At 40.4% G+C, this 6,488-nt stretch overlaps 1 long non-coding RNA gene across 2 annotated transcripts in view; it reads right to left on the reverse strand.

Moving 5' to 3' along the window:
- Positions 1–5,612, reverse strand: part of LOC140531049 (uncharacterized) — a 31,247-nt gene extending 25,635 nt beyond the window's left edge. For both annotated transcript variants that reach the window (XR_011976248.1, XR_011976249.1), the window contains exons 1-2: positions 5,487–5,612; positions 842–984 (exon numbers count right to left, since the gene is read on the reverse strand). This is a non-coding gene — a long non-coding RNA (uncharacterized lncRNA). The remainder of the gene's footprint in view (positions 1–841; positions 985–5,486) is intronic.
- Positions 5,613–6,488: the final 876 nt, after the last annotated feature.

Raw genomic sequence — 6,488 nt, forward strand, 5'->3', positions numbered from 1 at the left:
AGCTCCCTGGGCCTCTCCCTAAGACTGTCAGTTTCAAAGAAGATGCCAAACAGCTTTGGGAGAGGGAGTTTCATTGCCCAGAGTTCCCTATGGCAAGAAAGTCCAATCTCTGTCCCTATCCCTATAAAGGGGAACACATGGTCATAGATAACCTAGACTCACTCTATTACCAAATTCACAGTTAGGAGGCACAGGTGCCCCTGTGGAAAATAGAAGAGAAAAACAAAGCATATTTATATAGAAACTACTTCAAAGTCACAACTTTTGATATATGGACCGAATATTTTCCAGACTCCCGACTTCTTGGGGTATGCTGGAATTGGACCGTGTCATGTCCACAAGTGACCAGTGGTCAACATTTAATGAACAGGGTCCTAAAATCTAAGGAGGTAAAGGATGCTGCATCTATTTTTTATTAATTTTAATTAATTAGTTTTATTAATTTTAATTGCTGTAATTACAGAAGGCTCAGACATCTTGATTCACTCAATCAATCAAATAAATACTCAATTTGAACATAGTATAGGTTTTGGGCCCTGGCATGAGATGTAGGAAATCACTTGTGATTGGTTGGGAAGGTCAAATCACATTTCTTAGGTAGGGTGCAAAAAAGGAAGTTCCTCCCCCCCCCCCCCCCCCCACCAAGTCTGCAAAAGCCAAGCAACAGAAACAACGGATATGGAAGAATTAATCAAAAACATGCCCTTTGTGACTATATTGATCATTCTACCTTCTGAAAACACAGCCTTAGTGAGATTTCTTTGCTCCCTCTCCAAGTCAAATGCAAATACGCAGTTAGAAATAAAAACCCCAGCCTATTTTTGCTTGCAGTAAAGCACACCTTTTAATGTCCATGTTCAGTGTTTCCTCCAGGTCTTTTTCCATACTTTCGCATCTCTTCAGGGGCTGATGGAAATTACCATTGCCGATCGCTGGAATGCTTTCAGCTTTATGAAGGCCGGCTCACCACCATTTTTTTCTCCACTAAGGACAGGAAAACACAGAATCTCACACTGAAGCAGGAAAGATTCTAATTAGAGATTTGTAATTGCTGATAATGAATATGAATAATTAAGCCCTGCACACCTCTAGGAGAAAGGGGGCATGAAATTGCCTTATGTGGGAACTGGTTTGGTTTTGATTCTTTAAATAATAAATGACTTTATAAGATTTTATAATTCAATATTCCCTGAAGTCCCAGAGGGAATACTACTCATTCTTTTCCAAATGTGCAGGAACTGATTTCATCATTAAAAAAATCTCATATCACGCAAAATAAGTAATGAAAATTAATCATAATAGCTACACATATACAGCATGTCAAGGTTCACAAAGCACTTCATGTATGTTATATAACTTGATTCTCATGACAACCTTGAAAGTTTAGTATTTTTCATAAGCCCATTTTCTAGATAAGGAAACTAAAGCTGAAAGAGGTTATAATGCAACTAAAAGAAGGGTAATTCAACTAATACATGTTTGAGACAGGTTGTGAACTCATGTCTTTTTGATACCAACTCCAGCACTATCACTAGTGGAATATCTGCCTATCTCAAGAAGAAATATGTGCATATATGTAGAGGAAGAGATAACAGATGATAGAATAGACAGACAGACAGACAAATGGATAGACAGACAGACAGAGACAGACGGACGGACGGACAGATAGATAGATAGATAGATAGATAGATAGATAGATAGATAGACAGATAGATAGACAGATAGATAGACAGATTCATGATCTCAGCTGAGAGATATGAGTACAGCAGGATCTCACCGTCTCTATTACCCTGCTCATTCATTAAATGAATGGAAAGATGCGATCTACTCTACAGAACAAAATCTACAAAACTCTACCTTTGAAATTTCTCATAATCACAATCGTAATTACTGTCAATATGACATAAAGGCAAATGGACGGTCAGTTGAGTGAATCCAAAAGTGCCTGCCCTTTGGAGAGACATTGCAGTGGACCGTGACCTGGCCAGGAATGACTAGGAAGAGAGGCTAACCAGCAAACATGCTTGGGAAATGGTGGACCACTTTCACATCCAGATTGTTGTGCAACACCAAACCCATCATTCTCAATTTAGAAATGTTGACTTGCCACAATTTCACAAGGATACAAATTAAGGGTCTGAGTTCAGTTATGTCAGAGGCTAAAGGAACCTCTGAGGATTCTAGTCCAAACCACATCTGGACATGAATCTTTCTATTGCAAGCCCTTACTTGAGCATCTCCAACGAGGGAAAACTCACCACCTCTGGCCTCAGACCACTGAAATTTTAGAAATGATGATCGAAAGATGCATGATGGCTGTGTGGAGGCCATGTCCTATATCTCCAAGAAGAAAAGTGACCTAAAATCATGGTCATTGACAGGGATGACTAGAAAAAGATGTGAACTTAGAATGTAGCAAGTCAGGAGTCAGAGGTATTTAGGGTTAGATAACAACAACAATCAAAAGTCTACATGCCGCAAATTGGCAAAGATAACAGTAGTCAACGTTAGAGGGATTATGAAAAGATAGGTACGCTAATGCATTGTTGGTGGAGCTGTGAGAAGTACAACCATTTTGGAAAGCAGTTTGGAATTATGAAAATAAAGTGACTGAAATGTTCATCCTCTTTAAACCAGAGACTTTATTATTGCACTTATGCCCCAAGAAAATCATCAATAAGAACATCCCCACACACCAAAACATTTATAGTAACAATTTTTTGTGATAGCTCAAAATTGGAAACTAAGTAGGTGTCCATCAACTGGGTAATGGCTAAACAAATTGTGGTATATAAATATGATGGAATATGACTATACTGCAAGAAATGGTGTATGTAGTGAATACAGAAGCACGGAAAGATCTCTATGACCTGATGCAGAGTGAAGCAAGCAGAGTCAAGAAAATAATATACATAGTGACTCTATCAAAGAAAATGAACAGAACTACCACACACCCAAAACTCCAAAGTGAATATAACAAAATTATAAAGATTTAGCCAGACTCAAATTAAGAGATGAAACCCATCCCTCCCTATCCCAACCTATCCCTTCATGGAAGTGGGTAGTCCAGAGCTGCAATTACCCGTTGCACGTATTGGATTGTCTCAATGATGCCATCACTTGTGCTGATGCTTTTTCTCTTTAAAAAATGCTCTTTGTTAAAAGGAATAGCTTTGTGGGAGAGGGAGATACTGGAGATAACAATGATGATGTAAGAAACAGAAGATATCTGTTAAAAAAACAAAATTCTGGGTTTTGCAGCCATGAATATTAAAAGATGCATTAAAAGTCTTGTAAGAGAAGTGCTAGATTATCTGTGGATGACTTATGAAAAGCATGGGTAAGAATTACATATAATTAAAAGGAGTTCTCAGGTCCATCCAAAAAAAGCATGGGATGGAAGCTTCTGGAAAGCTTACATATGGGTGGCCCTGATCTCCCTATCTGGGCATAGTCTAGATTGTTTTTGTTTGCTTAATGTCCCTCTAAAAATGGGCACTGAGTTGGCCGTGATCAGCACTAGGTATAGTGAGACTCTTACCCGCCTCAATATGGACATTCAGCTTCTATTTAAGCAGCTAAACTTGAATTAGCTGTTTAAGTAGCTCCAGTGTGCTATCGGCATTTCATAAGCTTGTGGTCAATCAAAGCTTTTGAATTTTATTTGACCTGCTGTCAAGCTGGGTCTTTCCTCTTCTATACTAATGCGATTGATTTTTTAAGTGGTGTTCAGTAATTGAATTTTATTCCTGTTCAATTTCATCTTGTTAGTTTCAGCCCATCATTCCAGCCTATAGAGAGCTTAGATTCAATTCGACAAACACCTACTATGTTCCAGGAACTGGGTTAGCTACAAAGACAATAAAAGAAAACAAACCAACTACCAGAAACAGAGCCAATTCCTGGCCATAATTTCTGTGAAGCAAGGTGGGAGTGGAGGGAGGGAGGCAGAGAGAATTACGAACAGAGAAATAAGGACAAAATAGATTTAGGGTCAATCTGGAGTTGTTTCATGGATGGGAACCTAAGAAGTAGGAGAGTGAAGAAAGGCCCTCTGGGCACCTGAGCTCACTCTCAAAGAGAACCAAGACATCCAGGAACCAGAAGGAGAGTATTCTAGACATGGAGGGAAAACCAGTCTCAAGGCACAGAAGTGGTGGAGGGGGGTCCTATACAGTGTAAAAAGAATAGCAAGTAAGCAATAAGGTTAAAAGGAAATATGATTGCTCTGTAGGAAGATACTTTGCTCTCAAAGAGAGACTTAAGGATGGTAGGCCTCCTAGGAGGATGACAAATCAAAAAATCTGGAACCTACATCATACAAGAAATAACCCAAGAAAGTCTCCAGAATTTTCAACCACAGAAGACAAGGGGTCAGTTGAAAGAAGCCCCCAGTCACCTCCAGAAAGAGACCCTTGTTCATTTTAGAAAAAGTGATTTGTCCAGGTCATAGAACTAGTAAGTGTCTGATGCTGGATACGAATTCAGCTCTTCCTGACTCCAGGTCCAGTACTCAATCAACAAGTACTATGGCTCCTTGCTCTCTCAGAGAGTTACTGCCTGGATGACCCTGGGAAAGCCACCTAACCTCTGTCTGACTCAATGTCCCTGTCTATGAAAGGGGGATGATAATAGCATCTGTCTTCCAGAGTTGTTGTAAGGATAAAATGAGGAAATATCTGTAAAGTGTTTTGTAAGAATTAAAGCACGATATGAACGCTAGTTATTGTGTGATCATCATTAGTGGGAGCACAAAACGAGCATTTGGTTCAGTTGTGTCTGACTCTTTCTGGCCCCGTTTGGGGTTTCCAAAGACACTGAAGGGGTTTTCCATTTCCTTCTCCAGCTACTTTACAGATGAGAAAACTGAGGCAAACAGGATTCAATGACTTACCCAGGGTCACACAGCCAGTAAGTGTCTGAGGACATATTTGAACTCAGGTCCTCCTGACTCCAGGCCCAGAACCCTAGCTACTGCACCACTTAATTGCCCAGGTAACAGCAGCACCTCCTTTGAACACGATAAAATGGGCAATTCACAGGCTATGTATTCCAATTTTACAAATGGGGAAATTGAGGCACAGAAGAAAACAAAGTTGGTTGGTTTAGCACAACGTCCTTGATTTCTCAGGATGAGCATTTGCAGTTGGCCTCTGCTGCCCTACAACTGGGTTCATAGGGAGTCCCCCAGTGCTTGAGACTCAGGATTCAGTTTGTCCATACTTAATGTCTTTCCTCTCACCTTGTCATGGGGATATTATGAGATTTCATGGTGGGGAAAACCCTACAGTGCCTTGAGCTCCCCAAGAAGAAAAGCTGTCTCTCTTCATTAAGGATGCTGCTTTGGAAAAAGCAAGATCATCAGTGGGAACTGGGAAGATGAGGCCCAGCACCAGCAACAATATTAAAGGGATTAATATTTAAAAGGTAAGACAGAAGAACTAGCGACCCTGGAGAATTTACCTTTCATTAAATGAGCTACTCACACGAAAGTAGGACAGATACCCCATGAATACCAAGGAGTTCCCAGATTTGAAAGAACACACAAAAGGTGTCCAGTTTCCAGGTCAGTATCAAGCATCCTTGGCGTGGAACACCACTCCATCAACAGAAGGTCATGAGTCCCGCCTTCTAGTGTCTCAGTTGCCATGGAGATCACAGGTCTCCCAAGAGCAGAGATTTCAAGCTGGAGGGGACAGCAGAGGCCCTCTAGTCTAATCCCCTCATTGTACATGGGAACATAGTAAGGCGCAAAGAAAAGAGATGACTGGTAAGTGTGGAAGGGGAGATTTGAGCCCTGGGCTTCCTAACCAGAAGGTCAACACTCTAACCATTGTGCCACATTGGCTTCAGAGAAAGGTGGGGCAGAGTCCTTCTGGAAATGAGAACAATGCTCTGAATGTTGTCCCTGTGATATTTGATAATCCAATTTCTTCCCATTTCAAATTTATGGAAAGAATTATGAGCAGACTTTAGGGAATGATTTCCTAGGCTGCAGGATCCTCCACAAAGGCAGTTATCTGCTGGAGTGACAGTTACTTGCTTTGGGCTGGAACTGATACTGCAGTTTCCATTTTGCAAGAGGATTTGGAGACATCTCCACAAAATGTTTTTCCTTTCCCAAAGAGCTACAAAAATGTGCATACCCTTTGACCCAGCAATATCATTTCTAGGACTATATCCCAAAGAGATCATAAAAATGCGAAAGGGTCCCACATGTGCAAAAATATTTAGAGCAACTCTCTTTGTGGTTGTCAAAAAGTGGAAATCAAGGGGATGCCCATCAATTGGGGAATGACTGAATAAATTTTGGTATATGAATGTAATGGAATACTATTGTGCTATAAGAAATGATGAACAGGAAGACTTCAGAGAGGCCTGGAAAGACTTATTTTAACTGATGCTAACTGAAAGGAGCAGAACCAAGAGAACTTTGTACACAGTAACAATCACAGCTTGTGAGAAATTTTTCTGGTAGACATAGTACT

This window comes from Notamacropus eugenii, chromosome 3, assembly GCF_028372415.1.
Source record: "Notamacropus eugenii isolate mMacEug1 chromosome 3, mMacEug1.pri_v2, whole genome shotgun sequence".
Classification (NCBI taxonomy): domain Eukaryota; kingdom Metazoa; phylum Chordata; class Mammalia; order Diprotodontia; family Macropodidae; genus Notamacropus; species Notamacropus eugenii.